General features: G+C 39.9%; 1 protein-coding gene and 1 long non-coding RNA gene across 18 annotated transcripts in view; one reads left to right on the top strand and one right to left on the bottom strand.

The window, feature by feature from the left end:
* Positions 1–2,169: 2,169 nt before the first annotated feature.
* The window catches only part of FOCAD (focadhesin), a 317,387-nt gene continuing 298,500 nt past the window's right edge, over positions 2,170–21,056 (top strand). For 8 of the 17 annotated variants that reach the window (XR_014820926.1, XR_014820919.1, XR_014820918.1 and 5 more), the window contains exon 1: positions 2,170–2,204. The gene's annotated coding sequence lies outside the window, so the exon portion shown is untranslated. Of the gene's footprint in view, positions 3,875–6,355; positions 6,450–21,056 lie in introns of all 17 variants that reach the window. The other 9 variants (XR_014820920.1, XM_084983916.1, XM_084983950.1 and 6 more) reach the window with 2 other exon arrangements.
* On the bottom strand, positions 13,246–20,975 carry LOC146406993 (uncharacterized). Its single transcript, XR_014820937.1, has 2 exons — positions 17,174–20,975; positions 13,246–14,996 (listed from the first exon to the last, which is right to left on the bottom strand). It is a non-coding gene; the product is annotated as an uncharacterized LOC146406993 (long non-coding RNA).

The raw sequence follows: 21,056 nt of genomic DNA, 5'->3' as shown, positions 1-21,056 counted from the left end.
TAGCTAGGTGCATGTCCTTGATCAATATGCTTCTCTTTGTGCCTAAATTTCCTTATATATTAAATGTGCTTTGTAAAGTTGGATTAAACGGGGTGCTATATGTTGAAAGGTACTATTTGTTTGCATAGTTAAATGTTAAATTATAATTGTGACCAGTGTATCTAAAGAAATATGAGAATAGAAGAAGAGTTTTGAAAAAGGATTAAAACAGTCCTCAAAGAAGTGCTGATGTATTTGGAATTATTAAGACTGAAGGGGAGTATCATCAAATTTCATAAAACCAAGAAGGCAGTTATAAACCTTATAACACTCCTTTCTCTCAAAGGGTAAGAGGGATTGAATATATAAGAAGGTCCAAAATTAATTTAGATAATTTTTTTTTTTGCCACACCTGTGGCATGCAGAAGTTCCCAGGCCAGGGACTGAAACATTGCCAAAGCAGTGACTAGAGACACAGCAGTGACATTAGCCTGCCTTGCTATGCAGGAACTCCAAATTTAGATAAATTTCTTGGAGAATGAAAGCGTACTAGATGATTTAGAACTGAAGATGGTCTGTGGTATATAACTACTTTTCTAAAGTGGAGTATAGGAAACCAAATTCTTTTTGCAAATGAAAAGTAGAACTTCTTGTCAGCACATTAATAGAAACTTTGGAAACCTAGAAAAATACCAATGCCAAGGCCCCACAGCAAAGACAGTAAATCAGAATCTCTGGAAATAGGGCCGAGGTACTGGTATTTTTAATTTTTTTTAAAATTATTATTATTATTATTATTATTTTTTTTTGCTGTTTAGGGACATGGGTGCGGCATATGGAAGTTCCCAGGCTAGGGGTTGAATCAAGAGCTATAGCTGCCAGCTTAGGCCACAGCAATTCCAGATCGGAGCCACGTCTGCTACCTACACCATAGTTCCTAGCAATGTGGGGAGCCATAACCCACTGAAAGAGGCCAGGGATGGAACCTGTGTCCTCATGGATTCTACTCAGGTTGGTTTCCGCTGAGCCTATAAGGGAACGCTTGATACTTTTTATTTTTATTTTATTCTTTTTCTCTTTTTGACTTTTCTAGGGCCGCACATATGAAGGTTCCCAGGCTAGGGGTCTAATCGGAGCTGTAGCTGCTGGCCTACGACAGAGCCACCGCAACGCGGGATCTGAACTGCGTCTGCGTCCGAGTGAGGCCAGGGATCGACCCCGCAACCTCATGGTTTCTAGTCGGATTCGTTAGCCACTGAGCCACAACGGGAACTCCCTGATATATATATATATATAGATATATATATATATCTATATATATATATATAGCGCTCCCCAAATGCTTGTAAAAGGTGCACTTGGGTTTCGAAACGGCTGGCTTCTAGAGCAACTTGTCTTAACTATTTCATCTTGTATGTAATTTCCATGTCTGTCATCCACATTCAGAATTCCATTCTGTCATAACCTTATTTTTTTTTTCCTGCTGCCTTTTTAGCTTCTGTTCCATTGTGCCAGATGTCTTACAGCCTTCCCACGAAAATGCGGGTGGACACTCACGTATTACAAAAATAATAACAATAGCAATAATGGTAACAATTAGGTGGGTCAGTTCTTCCCAGGTTAAAACAGCAGAAATGCCTGGGCTAGAACGACCTGTATATCCAACAGGTGGACGTGTGTTGGCCAGGTGAAGTAGATACCAAGCAGCAGCTACAAGGAGAACAAAACGGCCAAGAATACTGTCTGCATTAAAATTTCGAATCCTAATGTTATCCCCCAGGAAACAAAATATCCAAATACCAAGAAGGAGCTTTGAGTCGCAAAAAGCTGCATAGGGGCAGGCTGCCAACAGGGCCATCCCGACACACCGCAGTGGCGTCTCCAAGCGGGTGTCTTTAATCCGCCTTCCCTTGGGTTAACTCCCCACTGCGGCTCAGCTCCACAGCCAGCACTTGCGCGCGCCGCCCTTCCTGCCCTCGGGCAGCTGCAGAACCAGGCTCAGCCGCCCACGCCACCACCTACCAGCCGCAGTGCGCGGCCCTGGCCTTGGACGCGCGTGCGCGCCAGCGAGAGGGGGCGGACCGAAGTTGGAGGAGGCGGGGCATGTCCTTGCATTCTGCAGTCCATTGGCTGTCTCCCAGTAGTCTCCGCCCCCAGGCGTTCGAGACGACGGGGCGGGCCACGTCAGGCAGCCGGCGTGGGGCTGAGCTTGTGGCAGAAGGGAGGTAAGCTAAGCGCGGTGGCAGGCAGCAGGCTGTGGGCCGCTGCCTCCTGCACAGAGGCCGCCAGATCGCACCAGCCTGTGGCCTGACTCAGCTTGCTTGGAGGGAGGCTGAGGCCCTGCGGGCCTGGAGCTCTGATGAGAGATGGGGTAGTGGAGCATGTGGTGGCAGGGCCGCGTCGCGGTGTGGGCGGCCAGGAAGGGGACAGGTCTTGTCTATGCCTTCGTCCTATCTTGCCTAGGTTTTGAACTCCCGAAGGAGTAGGCCTTCTGCGTTAGAGAGCTCCCGGGTGCCTGGGTGGGGCCGGCCCTGGTACCGGGCTCAGCGGGATCCTGACTCGGAAATAGGTCGGCGCTCTCCTTGCATACCTTTCTGCAGCAGGTTGCAGTCATCCCACTCTCTCCTGACCGGTTCCCTAGTCGAAGGAAGCATAGGCGATTCCAGCCGGGTCTTGCTTGTCCTGGGGTGACTGTCTCCAAATTCCAAGTGACTCACTCAGATCCTGTCCACTTTAATGCAAAGGTTTATGGGTCAGCAGGGCCTCTTCTCAGACCTCCTAGTTCTCCAGCTCTGTCCTCATTCTCAGGAATTACCTGAAAAAAATAGTATTATCTATCTCTCTATATACATATCTATATATAACATACATGTATGAATCTATGTTTTGAAATGTCTCTGCAGCAGCTATGCAGAGACTTGCAGTTGTGTTGCCCCTACTATCTGTTTAGTTTTAATTTCAGCCATGCCATCCTGATCACTCTGTTAACTTTAGAATTTGGAGCTTTTAAAATCAATGAAGTCATGCAGTCAAGTATCATGCAATCAATCGTTCATCTGCTCAACACACTTTTTCGATGGGTTCCTTGATTGTCTTGGTCTTATGCCAAGAACTAAAATGGCCATTCTTAGCCTTTTTCTTCCAGTTTATCTGCCAGTTTTATTGTCTATATTTGATGGTTCAATTTCAGGTTCTAGATTTAGGTACAGAAGCTTATGATTCTATATCATAAGCTAGAGCTGTTCTGGGACCTCATTTACTTTTCCTTACTTTCACCCCTGGTAAGCCTCAGACCATGACCGCCCTGAGACAGAATCCTGCGAAGTTATCACTAAAGACCCTAGTCTCCAGGACCTACATTATAAAGTGAGGGTGTGAGGTTATATATATTCATTAATTTTGAGATGTTCTAGAACAGTATGGACAGATGGCATATTTACTGATCTGTGTTAACAGTTGAGAAGTGAGCATTTAAAAAACCCTGGATATATTTTAAGATTATATGTTTTACTCTTCCTAAATCTGTCCACATTGACTTTTTTGACTAGCAAGCAGGTGCATGTTTACAATTTTGATTCACATCCAATCCCTGCACTCACAGCATTATGACTCATCTAAATTTTGAAATGTAATAATCAGGAGTTTTTAACGTTACATTTAAAGGTATGATATAAAAATTGAATAAGAATGCAATTTTCAAAGCATTTTGTTTCAGTAGATCAGAGGTAACTAAAAACCTCTGTCTTGGCTATTTGCTTGCTTGGTTAATGTTAAGTAGTTTTCATCACCTGGCTATGGTCTAGCACTGTCATGTCTGTTAACATTTATTTTATCAACCTAAAATTTACTGGATTTTAATTGATTGCTGCCTCCAGTTGAGGATGATAAACAAAAGGTAAATCATTAGTTTGAGAATAAATGCCTGTAGAGATGTAACAATAGTTTCTCATTTGCTGATTGATTGATGGTACTTATTAAGTAAGTTGCTTGGCCTTCCTGCAGGTGTGAAATTTCTAGAATAGTTCTTCTGAGACATAATATTTATAGCCTTGTGATACATTTTTGAAAATTATTCATAAATCATTAGGTGAATTAAATTCTTTATATTACTGTTTGGGGTTTGGAAAGTTTAAGAAAATAAAGCTTTTCAAAATATTGCTTTTGCTAGATCTTTCTAGTTCTAGATGTGAAGCAGATCAAGATGGGAAGACAGGAGAAATGAAAGAACTGAGAAAAAACCCAAGAGGAGTATTCTAGTTTAATATTTGGAGAGAAAAATAATAAAAAATTCAATTATAGTTATAGTTGTAACTGTAGTTATAACTATATAGTTATAATTGTAACTATATTTGGAGGAAGTATAAGGAAATATTAGCATCAGTATTATTATTGGGTCTATAGAAAAACTTAATTTTAATATTTCTTGGTATATAACAGTGAGCTCAGTTGATTCTCAAAAAAGAAACCTAGGGTGATAATTTAAACTTTAATCAAGTGGGAAGTAGATGTTTCTGTAGGAGATATGAGATCTATAAGTATTGTATATTTTTAAAAAAGTACTACAGACTTATAGATGAATAATATAACAAAATATGGTATAGTTATATAAATATAACTCTTTGATTCACAGTGATAAATTGGATGGAGGTTGTGTGTGCTATTTCCTAAGCACACGAATTTGCTAAGCTAATAGGATAATTTATGTTTGTCAGTTTTTTTCCATTTAAATTATTTGATACACAATTTTAAAGCAGTGTTGAAAATCCTATGAGTTTTCAAACAATAGATTGAACTTTTTTTTTTTTTTTTTTTTTTTTTTTGCTTTTTAAGGGCCACACCCAGAGCATGTAGAGGTTCCCAGGCTAGGGGTCTAATTGGAGCTGTAGTTGCTGGCCTATACTGTAGCCACATCAACGTCAGATCCAAGCCATGTCTGCAACCTACACCACAGTTCAACTGCAACACCAGATCCTTAACCCACTGAGCAAGGCCAGGGATCGAACCTGCGTCCTCATGGATGCTAGTCTGATTTTGTTTCTGCTGAGCCATAATGGGAATTCCTAGATTGACATTTTTTGAAACCTATTCCAAGCCACATTGGGAGTAATAAAATTGCATTTAAGATTTTTAAATTTTGTTAATTTATGTTGGCTTTCATTCAATTAGCTTGTTACTTTACATATTTTGAAGACACTTCAAAAGCTGTGACATTAAATAATGTACAATTTTCCATTTTTCTTCTTTTTTTTTTTTTTTTTTGTCTTTTTTGTCTTTTTTGTCGTTGTTGTTGTTGTTGCTATTTCTTGGGCCGCTCCCGCGGCATATGGAGGTTCCCAGGCTAGGGGTTGAATTGGAGCTGTAGCTACCGACCTACGCCAGAGCCACAGCAACGCGGGATCCGAGCTGCGTCTGCAACCTACCCCACAGCTCACGGCAATGCCGGATCGTTAACCCACTGAGCAAGGGCAGGGACCGAACCCGCAACCTCATGGTTCCTAGTCGGATTCGTTAACCACTGCGCCACGACGGGAACTCCCAATTTTCCATTTTTCATGAAGCAAAAACATTTCTATAGGCCCAAGGGAGTTGAGAATTCAAACTCCATCAGTAGTGTGTTATTTTATTTAAGGATTTATGATTTCACTTGCTGGGACCAATGATGAATTCCTGTCAAGCTTCTAAATTAAAGATTTCAGTTCTTTATACTGTTTTAGAATATATCCTCTAATGTCTTTTTGGTCAGATAAATGACTGCCTGTTAATTTGACTGATAAGCTGCTGAACAAATGGTTATAGTGTGAATGTTGAACTATAGTTTTCTTATGAGGTTTTCTGGGTGCCATGGTGTGTCCTTCCCTCTCTTGACAAACCTTTTTCTCTGGCCTTTCTGCTTTCAGAATTTGCTTTTTATTATCACTCTAACAATTATTCAACAGGTTGGTTTATGTGATCAGATCTTCAGATTTTAGCATATGCTATTAGGATAAATCATGAGGGAGTGGAGGAAACTTTTTTTTTGGCTTTTTAGGGCTGTACCTGCTGCATATGGAAGTTCCCAGGGAGGGGTCAAATTGGAGCTACATCTGCTGGCCTATGCCATAGCCACAGCAATGCCAGATCGAGCCACGTTTGCGACCTATACCACAGCTCATGGCAATGTCGTATCCTTAACCCACTGAGCGAAGCCTGGGATCAAACCTGCATCTTCAAGGATCCTAGTCGAGTTTGTTACTGTTGAGCCATGATGGGAACTCTGGAATGGTGGAAACTTTTTATTAAAATGGTTTTGAATTGTTGAAACATTTAAGTAAGTGGAATTTTTAAAGAGTCATAAATATTAAAGATTCTGCATTCATTATTTTTATATTCAACAAAGGCAGCACATCCGCTCTGGCCCCAAGTCCCTAACTTTTCATCAAGGAATTAATAGTATTGCCTGGAAGTCACAGACAAGACCAAAACACAATGAGGTAAATATTATAATTAGATGTATTCATTGAGTACTGTGATGGGGGGTAGGGGAAAACTGGGTGTGAGATTTTACGGAATTTAGAGAAGACTTTCTGGAAGAATTTTTATTAGAACTGAATTTTGAAAGCAAGTAGGAATTGGTTGGTGAAGATGTTAAATAAAGTACAAGGAATATATAAGGCCAAATGGACAGGTTAGGGACAAAACATAGAGAGAATAGAGAGATGAGGTTTAATAGGCAAAGGCCAAATAATAAAAGGCCCTCTTCCCCACCATGTTAAAGATTTTGGACATTATCCTTGAGACTGTTGTGATCCATGGGGAAGAAACTTTAAGTGAAGGAAACTTAAGGACAGCTTTATGTGGCAATGTGCTGAATGAATTTTAATGGAACAAGGCTCGATTGTGAAGGCAGTACATGATAGAACTCTGAATTGTGCCTTGGGGCTTGAGTGAATAGGATGGGTTCAGGGTGTATTAAGATGATGAAGTTGGTGCCCACTTTCATATATGGAATGAGGAAAAGCTGGAGTCAAGGATGCCTCATATGTTTATGACTGCCGAAGAGGGGAATCACATGAGAATTAAAATGGTCTTGAGCATGCCTTTACGTCACACATTTGGTGCTGTTCAGTGGGCAGTGGGCGGCACTGGTTTGGGGGTGAAGCATGGGATTCTAGGCTATGTAGAGATTAAAATGTTACCAGCATGTAAGTGTTGAAAATGAATGTGATAGGTAAGAGAGAGTTTGTGGAGTAAAAGAAAACAGAAGAGAAACTCTGAGAAGCACCACCATACAAGGAAGATGATCCAGTGAAAAAGACTGAGAAGGAACTGTCTAATGACAGTGGAGTTTAGAAGACAAGGAGGGAGAGAATTTGAGAAAGAAAAGTCAGCTGTCAAATCCATTGGGAATGGGAGAGCTGAGTAGAGATTTTGGGAAGATTTGCCAGTTAGGTAAGAAGCAGTCATTGTAATGATACTAGATCATATAATTGTGTGACTTTCTGTAGCAAGATTCAGTAGAACTAGAGATTATGAATAGTTGGAATATCCAGGATTTGGATTTTTGTTACATACCTATGGTAGGAATACAAGGGAGTTCAAAGTATTGGCAAGATGGTGTAGAAGTGATGGAATGTGAAGTTTAGACTGGATAGAGGTGGTGACCAGGCCAGGAGGACACTGAAAGAAAATTGATTCAAGGCATTAGGTCGGAGCAGAATACTAGAGTTTTAGATTTTAGGATGCCAGTGGCATGTAGGGTTTGGCCTTGGATGTAGATGGCTAAAGTGGAGATGATACGAAGGTGTTCAAGAACAGTGAGACTCGTGTGTTGGATGAGTCACTCACTTAGATGTTGACCCCAGATGATTGTGTACCCAGGATGGAGAGAGAGACTATGAGATAGACTATGGTTTCTGAGGTTTTAGATTGCCTATGGTAGTGATCAGTATATACTAGAGAGGAAGATACCTGGATGCATGCCCTCACAGGTAAGGGGGTAAGTGGCATGGAAATATTCTTCTGGGCCTTAGAGCTTGGGAGGATGATTAGCCTTCACTAAAGTGGCCAGCAAAGAGGAAAAGTATGGTTTCCACTGGCCTAGGAGGTAAGGGAAGATCTAATGGAGAGGCTGAGCATCTAATAAAAAACCTCATTGACCATGGTATCAGAATTCAAAAGGTTGGGACTGTTTAGTATTTAGTGAAGAGAAAGGCAAGCTAGAAAGAGGTCAGATTTGGGTGTAAGGGTGACAGGTTTTTTTTTTTTTTTTTTTTTTTTTTTTTGTTCTGACGCAAATGGCTGGCTTTGAAATTACAAATAGTTTGGATTTCAGGTTTTGGTGAAGCTTCTTGTTATCAACTCTGCCTATCAAATCATTGCAGTTTCTGTAGAAGGACAGCAGATATAGAGGTATTTCCAAATTTGAAAGTAACATATCGGAGTTCCCATCGTGGCTCAGTGGTTAACGAATCCGACTAGGAACCATGAGGTTGTGGGTTCGATCCCTGGCCTTGCTAAGTGGGTTAAGGATTCAGCGTTGCTGTGAGCTGTGGTGTAGGTTGCAGACATGGCTTGGATCCCGCGTTGCTGTGGCTCTGGCGTAGGCTGGCGGCTACAGGTCCGATTGGACCCCTAGCCTGGGAACCTCCATATGCCGGGGGAGCGGCCCAAGAAATGGCAAAAAGACAAAAAAAAAATAAAAAATAAAAAAATAAATGTAATATGTCTCCAGTGAATGTGTTGCTTGTTAGAGAAAGGAGAGGCTTTTTGCACCCCTTTTTGACCTTTGATCTTCCAAAATATTTTGGCAAGTACAGTTGACCCTTGAAAAACATGGGTTGCAACTGAGAGAGTCCACTTTGACTTTTTTCAATAAGTATGTGCTGCAGTGCTACATGGTCCATGCTAGGCTGGGTCTGTTGACGTCGGTGTGGAACCGTGAATAGGGAGGGCTGACTGTAAAGTCATATGTGAGTTTTCCACTGCAGGGAGGCTTAGTTCCCTAACCCCCAGGTTGTTCAAGAGTCATCTGAATGTGTGACAACTCTCCTCTATTAGGATACCTGGAAGGTTATGTTGAGCATTTTTAGGTCGCTTCTGGTCTCGGAGGTAGGAAAAATACCTTAATACCAATGACATTTACCATGGATGTGGGAGGCAGGCATATCTGCATTTACTTCTAATTTCTCTCCTGTTATTTTGGGATGTAGAGTCTCCTGGGAGAGTCTCTGTGTTTCCAAGGAGAACTCCTCACTCATTAAGATCCCATTCCTTTCCTCTACTCAAAGATTAACTCCCACATAGCTCTCTCCTGCAGGATCACATTTTCCCTCATTACTGGATTATTCCCTTCAATATAGAAACATGCTGTTTTTTCTCCATTTTAAAATAATTACTCTTTCTTGACCTCATTTCATCATTATGGCACTACACAATTTCTTTCCCCCTTTATGGCAAAACTCACATCCATGTGTTCAATTACTTTCCCTTATGCTTTTTTTAAAAAAATATTTCTTAAATTAAGGTGTAGTAGATTTACAGTATAATGCTGCCCCTTTCTTTCTCTAACTCACTTTCATCACACTTTCTCCCTTGCTACTCTTAAAAAAAAAGCTTTCCTCAAAGTCACTAATGACTTTCATTTTGCTAAGTCCAAAGGTCTGTTTTTTGGGGTTTTTTGTTTGTTTGTTTTTGTTTTGGTGGGGCCAGGAGTGGGCTGTGCTTGTGGCATGTGGAAATTCCTAGGCTAGGGATTGAACCTGCATCACAGCAGCAACCCAAGCTGCAACAGTGATAATGCCAGATCCCTAAGTCGCTGAGCTGCCAGGAGCTCCCCTAGGGTCTGTTTTTTTTTTTTTTTTTTATCTTTTACTTGACCAACATTTATTTTCCCCTCAACTTTACTGAGATATGATTGACACATAATATTGGTAAGTTTAAGGTACATGTTGATTTGATACATTTACAGATTGCGAAATGATTTCCATATAGTTGAGCCACAGCCTCTATCCTGTCACATAGTTACCTTTTCCTATCAGCATTTTTGGAAACAAGTCTCTTGCTGAAATACTCTCTTGCCCTGTTATCAAAGATGCTACAATTCCTGGTTTTCCTCCTACCCCTCTGCTCCTTTTCAACTCCTTTACTGGTTCTTTCTTATCTCTTTGGAGTGCTCCTGGACTCAGTCCACTCAGGCTCTCAATCTCTCTCTTTTTTTTTTTGTCTTTTCAGTACTGCATGTGCGGCATATGGAAATTCCCAGGCTGGGGGTTGATTGGGAGCTGTGGCTGCTGGCCTACACTACAGCCACAGTAATGCAGGATCTGAGCCACTTCTGTGACCTACACCACAGCTTATGGCAAGGCTGGATACTTAACTCACTGAATGAGGCCAGGGATTGAACCCGCGTCCTCATGGATACTAGTCGGGTTTGTTACCTTTGAGCCACAACAGGAACTCCTCCATCTCAGTTAATGGAAACTTTATATTTTATGTGACTTGGACCACAAACTTGGGTGTCATCTGTGATTCTTTTCTTTCTTTCACATGCAAACTATTAGGAAAACCTGTTGGCTGTACCTTCAAGATATATCTAGAATCTAAGTACTTCTCTCTACCCATTGCATTCACCCTAGTCTAAGCCTCCTTGTCTATGTCCTTGGTGTTGTTATAGCCTCTGTATCAGTTGTTTATCACCACACACCCCTGCAAGTAGTGGCGTAAAGCAACAATCATTTATTAGTTTATGATTCTGGGGTTGGAAGTTTGGGTTGGGCTCAGGTGAGTGGGAGCACGGTTCTTTTGCTGGTCTTGCCTGGCTCACTCATGTAGTAAATGGGGACTGGTAGGTTTGGAGGCTTCGGCTGGGATGGCGTATATATGCTACACATGGTCCAGTAAGCTGTCTTAACATAGTGGCCTAATAGTGGCAAAAGAGCAAGAGGAAGCAGCTTAGCCTTTTAAGATCTAGACTCATTCCCACAACTGTACTTCCCCACTGCTGATCAAAGCAGTTGCAAAGTTAGATTCTCCAAATCTACGGGAATGGAGAAATAGATACTTATGAGGGGGATCAGTAAAGTCATTTTGTAAAGAAAGGTGCATAGAGGGATAGGGAAGAATTTGGGGCCATATTTTGCAACCGACTGTAGCGTTCTAACTGGTCTCTTCTGTTCTCTCTTTGTCTCCTACCATATTGTCAGCAGAGTAGCCAAGGTGATTATTTTTATTTTTTATTTTTTTGGAATTTTATTTTTATTATTTTTTTTTTACAGAATTAAATACATATATTTAAACACAATTACATTCATACAGATTATTATATCATGGATCTTAAGCAGATTAAGTGACTCCCTCTGGAGAAGTAGAATGGAAAATATGCAGAGACAAATAGGAAATCTATTCTTTATCCCATTTTGTATGGCTTTCATCTTTACTATTTAGTATTATCTATTACATTCAATTTTTCTTTAAAAATTAGCATTATAGTAAAATTGTGTATATTATGCAACTAAAATTTATAGAGAAGAATGCCTTATATGCCATTAAATATTTTATATAGCATAATAAAAAGAATAACTTAACTGGTAAGAATAACAAAAATAATACACCCTCTGAAAATAAGTAAAATATAAAATGCATAAATTGGTTAAAAAACAGTGTAACCATATAAATATGTCCTCACAATTTGTTACATCTTATTGATTCTTCACTATAGGCATTACACCATTCTAGGTGATGTGATAAACAAGACATTATAGACCTTACATTGTACCATCGAGAGAAATGGTTATTAATAATACAATTGTAGAACTGTATCATTTAATTGTACCGTTGCATTATTTAATTATATATTTAATTATATATAATTATAATTATCATAAATTCTTTGATGGAAAGGAAATCAGAATCAGGTGTAAGACGACTTCAGCATTCCAAGAATGATGTCAAATGACCCCCTTCATGGTGGATTATGCACTTATTTACTATGAGATATATTTCTTCTCCAGAGATTCCTTGTTTGTGTATCAATTGTAGATTATTGGTTTGCAGTTATTCTGAAGTTTTGATATGAGTCTACATGTATATGAGATTGTTTTAAGTTGTTGTTCTCTTAATTGCAAGTTCATCTCCAGTGTCCTGCATTTGTACCCACCTGTTCTCGTGATTCCTGATTTTGGTGGTATAATTGTGCATGGATGATTTCATATCTTTACTGTATATATACCTTTACTGGTGAGCCTTGTCATTTGTGGAATTTTTGTTACCTGTTGCTGTCTTTTCTTTTCTGCCTAGAGAAGTTCCTTTAGTATTTGTTGTAAGGCTGGTTTAGTGTTGCTGAATTCTCTCAGCTTTTTCTTATCTGTGAAGGTTTTGATTTCTCCTTCAAATCTAAATGAGAGCCTTTCTGGGTAGAGTATTCTTGGTTGGAGGTTTTTTCCTTTCATCACGTTAAGTATATCATGCCACTCCCTTTTGGCCTGCAGAGTTTCTGCTGAAAAATTAGCTGATAACCTTATTGGGGTTCCCTTGTATGTTACTTGTTTCTTTTCCCTCGCTGCTTTCAAGATTTTCTCTTTGTCTTTAATTTTGGTCAGTTTGATTAATGTGTCTCGGTGTATTCCTCTTTGGGTTTATTTTATATGGTACTCATTGTGCTTGCTGGATTTGAGTGAGTGGTTCCTTTCCCATGCTAGGGAAGTTTTCGGCTATTATCTCTTGGAATATTTTTTTCTGTCCCCTTCTCCCTCTCTTCTCCTTCTGGCATCCCTATAATATGGATGTTGTTGCATTTCATGTTGTCCCAGAGTTCTCTGAGACTCTCTTCATTTGTTTTCAATCTTTTCTCTTTTCTGTTCTGCATCCGTAATTTCCACTAATCTGTCCTCCGCCTCGCTATTCGTTCTTCTGCCTCCTGTATTCTGCTGTTAGCTGCCTCTAGTGAATTTTTTATTTCAGTTATTGTATTTTGCATCTCTTCTTGTTTAAGTTTTATATCTTGTATCTCTTTGGTCAGTGTTTCCTGTAAATTATCCATCTTTGCCTCCAGTTTATTTCCAACGTCTCACATCATCTTCAGCATCAACAATCTAAAGTCTTTTTCCTGGAGGCTCAGAAACTCCTCATCACTTAAACTCATTTTCTGGGGTTTTTCCTTTCTCCCTCATCTGAGTTATAGTTCTCTGTCTTTTCATTTTTATAGGTTTTTGGTGTGGTGACCTTTTTACAGAAAATAGAGTTGTAGCCTCTTTTACTTCTGGTGTCTGCCCCCCTTGTGGCTGTATGGGAGCTTGGTGTAGGCTTCCTGATGGAAGGGGCTGATGCCTGCCCACTGGTAGGTGGAGCTGATTCTAATCCCTCTGGTGGGTGGGGCTTAGTCTCTGGATGGGATTAGAGGCAGCTGTGTGCCTGAGGGGTCTTTAGGTAGCCTATTTACTGAGGGGTGGGGCTGTGATCCCACCTGGATTGTTGTTTGCCCTGGGGCTTCTCAGTGCTGACTGATGGGTGGGGCCAGATTTTCCCAAAATGGCCACCTCCAGAGAAAGGCACTGCTGCTGAATATTCCCTATAGCTTTGCTTTCAATGTCCTTCCCCCACAACAAGCCACGTTCACCCCTATTTTCCCAGGATGTCCTCCAAGAACTGCAGTCAGGTTTGACCCAGATTCCTATGGAGACCTTGCTCTGCCCTGGGACTCAGTGCTTGTGAAAGTCTGTGTGCGCCTTTTAAGAATGAGGTCTCCACTTCCCCCCGTCCTGTGGGGCTCCTGTGCACAAGCCCCACTGGCCTTCAATGCCAGATGCTCCAGGGCCTCTTTCTCCCAGTGCTGGATCCTTGCACGTGAGGGTTTGATGTGAGGCTCAGAACTCTCACTCCTGTAGGTGAGTCTCTATGAACCAGTTAGTTTCCAGTCTGTGGAGCATCCCACCCAGGAGGTATGGGGTTGTTTATATCACGAAATCGCCCCTCCTACCTCTTGATGTGGCCTCCTCTTTTTCTTCTGGAGTAGGATATCTTTTTTTAAGGTTTCCAGTCCATTTGGGTGGAGATTGCTCAGTCTTTATTTGTGAGTTTTGTTGTTTTTAGGAGAGAAGTTGAGCTCTAGTCCTTCTATTCTGCCATCTTAATCCTGTCTCATCATGATTATTTTTAAAACATAAGTTAGGATTTCTTCTTTTCTCTTCTCTCAGAACCCTCTGATGACTCCCTGCTGCCACCCAAAGTAAAGGGCAAAGTCTGTGCTGTGGCCTGTGAGGCTTGCCACCATCTGACCTGTTTGTTACCTCTCTAGCTACATTTCCAGCTACCGTCCCCTCACTCACTAAATCTGCTCAATTACCCTCTTGGCTATTCTCAAATATCTGAGGCATGCTCTCACCATGACTTATGTTGCTTTTCTTTCTGCCTAGAATCCTCTTCTCTGAGACTGTGGATTCCTGCTTTACCTCCTTTAAGTCTTTGCTTATGTGTCACCTTTATGAGCCTTTCCTGAACCATCCTCTTTAAAATTGGAACCCCTTTCTAATATTATCTATCCCCATCCCTGGTTTACTTTTTGTATGTAGCATTTATCATATAAAATGTTATATCATTTACTATTTGGCTTATTCTTGTCTTCCCCCCTCTAAAGGCAGGGATTTATTCCTAAAAACATCCTGTTGTGGGAGTTCCCTAATGGCTCCATGGCATCACTGCTGTGGCTCAGGTCATTGCTGTGGCACAGGTTTGATCCTTGGCCCAGCAATTTTTGTATGTGGCGCCATGGACACAACCACACACACTAAAAATCCTGTTGTGGAAAATTTTGAACACACACATAAATAGGGACTATTAGTAATGAATTTAAATAAAATCTTGTTTTCTCTCTCTTAACACTTTTCCCTCCTCTTTTTCTTAAAAAAAGTAATTAGCTTTAAGTTAATAGGACTTTTTATTTTAAATATGATTGCTATGTTGTTATCATACCTAATAAAATTAACACCAATTCCTTAATATTATCTTTTTTTTTTTTTTTGTCTTTTTGCCATTTTCTTGGGCTGCTCCTGCGGCATATGGAGGTTCCCAGGATAGGGGTTGAATCGAAGCTGTAGCCCCTGGCCTATACCAGAGCCACAGCAATGCGGGATCTGAGCCGCATCTGTAACCTACACCACAGCTCATGGCAACACCGGATCCTCAACCTACTGAGCAAGGCCAGGGATCGAACCCACAACCTCATGGTTCCTAGTCAGATTTGCTAACCACTGAGCCACGACGGGAACTCCCAATTCCTTAATATTATCTGATACTCAGTCCATATTTCAGAATTTCTTAGTTGTGCTGAGTGTCTTATTATAGTTGATTTATTGGAATCAGAATCAAATTAATATTCCTAAACTGTAATTGGTTATTATGTCTCTTAAGTCACTTCTAGTATAACAGTTCTTCCACCCTTTCTTTTTCCCATGTCATTGATTTATTGGAGAAACAGAGTCACTTGTACTATTGAATGTCCCAAATTCTGAAGTTACTGTTCTGCAGGTGTTTTTGTTTGCCTTGTTCCTTTATCTTTCGTATTTCCTATAAATTAGTAGTTAAAGATAGAGAGCTCTGTGGAACCAGTTTGGATTTTTTTTTTTAGGCAAGAATATTCTTAGTGGGTTTGGTGTATGTCTTATTCTATCCCATCATAAAGATAAAGTGCGTGGTTTCACATTTTTAGTGATGCTAAGAGGAATCAGTGGGTTCAGGTGGGATCACTCTGATCCCTCCAATATAAAATCCCATCATCTTTTAACTTAATTGTTTAAGCAAAAATTAATAATTGATTCACAAGTCAATTAACTATTAACAAAGTGACTTCATATCTTTAACGTTTTTTAAAGTAAATGGATGCATTTTAATTTTCTTCATGTTTGTTTACAACATCACTCACTAATTTTTCCCCTTCACCTTTGAATCCTAAATGTGCTCACATTCAGAATGCCTTCAGAATATACTGAACATTGCAAGCATAAAGCTTAGAATGTTCAGCTTTATGAGCAATGAAGACTGAGGAAGTAAGGATTATGTATCCACCCACCTGCTAATTTGCTTGTCTCCCCTCCCTTTCTCTCTCTCTCTTTTTGCTTTTCGAGATTTTAAACTATGTAGGATAGTTACGGTTTAGCAGGCCACTGAGGCCTCATGGGGATTGGAAAGTGGGACGTGTGTTGACAGCAGTATTGGTATTGGGTATGAATTGGATGCAAATCTGGGAGACAGTTTAGCATACAGGTTTTAACATTTGTTGAGTTAGAATGAAGATTGGCTTCAAGTAAAATTGAGAAGCAGCAGCTTGTACTCTCTGCACTTAGCACCCTTTTGTCATGTAGCCTTTCCTTACTGACTTGGACAAAAGTAAATTGCACCCCATGGATTACTTGTGCTTTGCTGCATTGTTTTAAAAACAAATGATGAATTTTTTAGTCTTATGCATCTCAGTATATGACTGCACTTTCTTCCACTTGTCTGCACTAAAAACCTTAGAGTCATTCTTCCCTCTCTTATATCCCACATCCAATCCATTAGCAAATTCTGTCAAAATATGTGTAAAATCTGACCTCTTCTGACTACCCGACAGCTGTTCTGTTTGTCCAAGGCAACATTGTTTCTTTCCTGGATTATTGCCATAAACTCCTAACTGGTCTGGCTTTTCCCGTCCATACCCTCTAATGGTCTGTTCTCCAATGAAGCCAGAAGGATCTTTTTAAAATGACAGTCAAGAATGCCACCCTTTATCCCAAAGCCTCTAGGACTACCTGTCCCACTCGGGAACATCTAGAGCCTACAGTGTCTACAGGGGCTTCTGTCATCTCTTGCTGTCCAACTTGCCCACTTGCACTAATCACACTGGTGTCCTTGGTTTTTCCTTAACTTCCTACACGTCCTTCTTCCTCATGGTTGTTTCCTTTAATGTTCCTTCTGTCTCGAAGGCTCACGATTTCCTTTAGGTCTTTGTCAGCTGTCACTGTATCAGAAAGCCCTTCCTGGAGTTTCCATCATGGCTCAGAGGAAATGAATCTAACATTCATAAGGATGCAGGTTCGATCCCTGGCCTTGCTCAGAGGGTTAAGGATCTGGTGTTAACGTAAGCTGTGGTGTAGGTCGCAGACACGGCATGGCTTGGATCTGGCGTTGCTGTGGCTGTTTTGTAGGCCAGCGGCTACAGCTCTGATTTGACCCCTAGCCTGGGAACCTCCATATGCCATGGGTGCAGCCCTATAAAAGACAAAAAAAAAAAAAAAGCCCTTCCTTCATTCTTTGATAGATGCCAAAACCTCCCTATATGAAGACCTCCCAAAAATGTATCTATTGATGACAACATTTTTTTAGGTATTATGTTGTATATGCATTTTGGAAAATTAACAGAAAATTTAAACTGTGCTATAATTTAAACAATTAAAAATAACTATCCTTTATAAAGTTTCAGTTATGCTAGATGAGTAAGTTTTAAAGATCTGCTATATTATGTAGTGTCAGCTATTCATAGGAGGGTGTTTGCACTCCAAAAAAATGAAAACAAAAGGACACAAGGAGACTTTGGAAGGTGTTGCAAATGTGTATTACCTTGATTGTGGTGATGGTGCTCTGGGTGTTTACGCATATCCAAACTTGTCAAATTGCACACAGGAAATATGGCATTTCTGGCATATCAATTATACTTCAATAAATCTGTTCAAAAATACCTCTGCCGACTGAGGGCAATTCTTGATCGAAATTAGATTGGAGGAAGTTGAACACACTGGAGGAACACTTAATTTTTTTTCAGGGACAGATGGATTAATCTCCTGGCAAACAATTTAGAATCAAAGGTAATTCTGTTAGCTTAGTTGTTGGGAACTCTGCAGGACCATTATAACATCTAATAACTCAAAGGTGTGACTTTCTCATTAAATAGCTCTTAATAAGCAGTGTAATTGGATCAAGTGAGGCTTTTTTATCTTGGCATGTGCTATGGTGAAACTGTCTCTTTAGACAATGATAAAAGACCATGGTTTCAAGTGAATAAATAAGATCACTGATTTTCTTTTTTATTGAGACCAAAAAAATTGATCTTACATTTTTATTGGAAGAGAATTAATAATTTCTATTTAATTTAAAAAAGTAATGTATGCCCATTGTAGGAGAGAAAATTAGATATTGCAAATATAAGGAATTTCATAGTATGTGATCAGACATTAATTTATTAACCTGAAATGAGCTTAATATTTTGCATACTCGTTTTTTCACTTAATTTTAAGTCTCCCTATAAATATAATCTTAATATAAACTATAAACTTAATATAAACTATAGAATAGTTTAAACTTGATGGTGTTTATGATTGAGTATAAACATTTTCAATTTTTTGCTCTATCACAAGCATTTCTTTACATTACTAAAACTTTATAAATGCTGTTTTATATTTCTAATCAATATTTTATCTACATATTCCTTAGCTTACCTTTTAGATCAATCAATGAATAGCTTTACACAAAGATGCTTGCTTTTAATTTTAAGCCTTTTGTAGTCTTATAATTTTGGAATTGGAGGTGAATAAAACCAGAAGCATGTCTGCCACCCTTTGGGGTATAGCCAGGAAGTGCCAAACACCAAGGTCAAATCCTGACTGCTCACTCCCACAGAGTGGATTAATTTTGGACCTACCCTAGACTTTTTGCTTTATGTGCTAAGTTCCCTGTGGAACTGAGGAGTATGGTAGACTGGGACTTGGGGAGATCTTGTGGTCTGGGGACCCATGCTGATTCTTATTTCTGTGGCTTTGCTCTGGAGCTGATCTGGCATTTGAGGACTGTTGTATCAGTTTGAAAGTAAGACAGCTTGAGAGCAATTTCACAAATAGGGTTTGAATTTGGACTGAGGGCCAAAAGTAGTCTGAAGTTGAAATGAAGCTTTTTGAGCATTGGCTTCATTCTGAGTTGCTGGCTTGGTGCTATTCATATCATGTACTTCCAACATAGTATTGATAAGTTCCATTGAAGCCGTACATGTGAAAACTGTATGATTTGGTTTTAAAGTCTGTGAAATTAAAAATAATTATCATGAGGAGCTAAGTGTTCCTCCTCCCCCCTCCTTTCCCCTGCCCCCTGTGTCTTCCTCTCCCCCTCTCTGTCCCACTCCCCCTCTCCTCCTCCTCCTTCATTTACATATAATTCTTGCTTTTATCTGAAGTGACATTCTACACACTGTACTCTGCCAACTGGGCATTAGCATTTCATTGCAGGATTTTTCTAATTCTTGAACATGCTGCTTGGTGTCTCTTTACTAAGGTGAAAGGCTTTGCTAATGATCTGCCCAGGGTGGTTGTGAAGGTTAACTAATATCAGATTATTAAGCACCCTACAAGTAAAAACAGCCATGAATAATGCTGGCTGTGTAATGGAAATTTAGTAAATGTTACTTCTTTGGGTAATTGTATGATTAAAATGCCTTTTATCCCAGTGGGAAATACACAGAGGTGATACTGCGGGTTTTTAAAGGGTTGTAATACATAGCAGATTAAGAGCATAGCTATGATAAATAATAGCTGTCAACTGAAGCATTCATGTAAAACTTATGATGTATTCAAGTAACAAAGGCCTATTTTCCATCTCTATTAGATTCAGCTGGAAACAGTGAAGAACCAGTCTTGTGAGCTTTTACATGTGTTCTTTGACCTTTTATTTTATTTTATTTTTTAAAGAAAATGTACCAAAATGAATTAACAGTGTGATAAAATCTCACTAACTTGGATTCTGCTGATTTGGGTTTCGGACGTGGCTGAAGTTCATCTTTATATTACCCATGCAAAATTATTTGCTCAGTTTTTTAAAAAAAAGCCAGGAAAAAGGAGTCTGTCTAATAAGAACTAATTATTTTTAAACCTAAATGTGTTGATAACTGAATCTGGTTATTGTATTAATTTGAAGATAGAGTTGTTTACAAATTTATTTTTTTACTTCTGGTTATTTATTCTGGTCTTGGTTTCCTAAGTCTTAATTAATGAGAAAGATTTGCATGTCGAGTCTTATTTCTCACTTTCCATTTTGGAAAGTTGATTTGAAAACCAACAGTATCTGATTCTAACATTTCTTTAATCTATTGTGTATTTAGGTACTGTGCTAAACACAGTAACTCAAAAAACATTTCTTAACTGATTATTACATGCCAGGCCTGGCAGGGGTTTTCAACAAAGCTGAGTGAGCTATTTCCCTCAAGAAACTCAAAAGTCCAGGAGCTAATGCAGCAGGCTTGGTCAATGAGGAATCCTACCCATTTGACACTAGCGTCTGAGCAGGTGCAGCTGCTACACTGATGGAAGCATCTTGGGGGCTAATGACAATCTTTCTACATCTTGGGGGCCAATGACAGTCCTCTCAGAGCTGGAAGGGACATTTGAAATTAAGCCTCACTCTGCAGTATGGCCTCTTTATACCATATTCTCGTATTTTCCATCAATGGAATGTGATGCCAGGTTATAGTTCAAGTTCTGTTTTCTGAGGCAGCCACAGGAGCTGAGAACATTCAGCGGCTTCCTCTTGATCTTCCTGGCTCTGGATATTTCTTCCAGAACATTCCACTGTTATTTCAAACTCCTGTGTGTTTTTACAAATGAACTCATCCGTGTAGAAATTTCCCTGTCTCACTGAATTGTGTTTTAAACTGTCACATGGTGGGGCTACCTGCCAGCCAAGCGTTCATTTGCAGCAGTGTAGCCATGTGTGTCTGTGTGGTAGAGTTTGAGCAATCATTTGGGCAAATAATAGTGTTCATCTACTTCAATGAATATTTACTGATTTAAAAAAAATGGAGGCGTTCCCGTTGTGGCGCAGTGGAAACGAGTCTGACTAGGAACCATGAGGTTAAGGGTTTGATCCTTGGCTTCCCCCGTGGATTAAGGATCCAGCGTTGCCATGAGCTGTGGTGTAGGCTGGCAGCTGTAGCTCTGATTCGAGCCCTAGCTTGGGAACCTCCATATGGGGTGCAGCTCTAAAAAGCAAAAAAAAAAAAAAAAAAAAAAGGAAAATATAAATATGAAAACATTGATACCCATGGCAAGAAGCATGGACTTACTAAAGATTGATGCTGGTCACCATGACCA

The sequence above is a fragment of the Sus scrofa genome, chromosome 1, assembly GCF_054392235.1.
Source record: "Sus scrofa isolate SSC_HxYL_T2T_F1_AM1 chromosome 1, Sscrofa_HxYL_maternal_Yorkshire_Landrace_v2.0, whole genome shotgun sequence".
NCBI lineage: Eukaryota > Metazoa > Chordata > Mammalia > Artiodactyla > Suidae > Sus > Sus scrofa.
The sequence above is the reverse complement of the archived record's forward strand: the minus strand, read 5'-3'. Positions and strand labels throughout refer to the sequence as shown.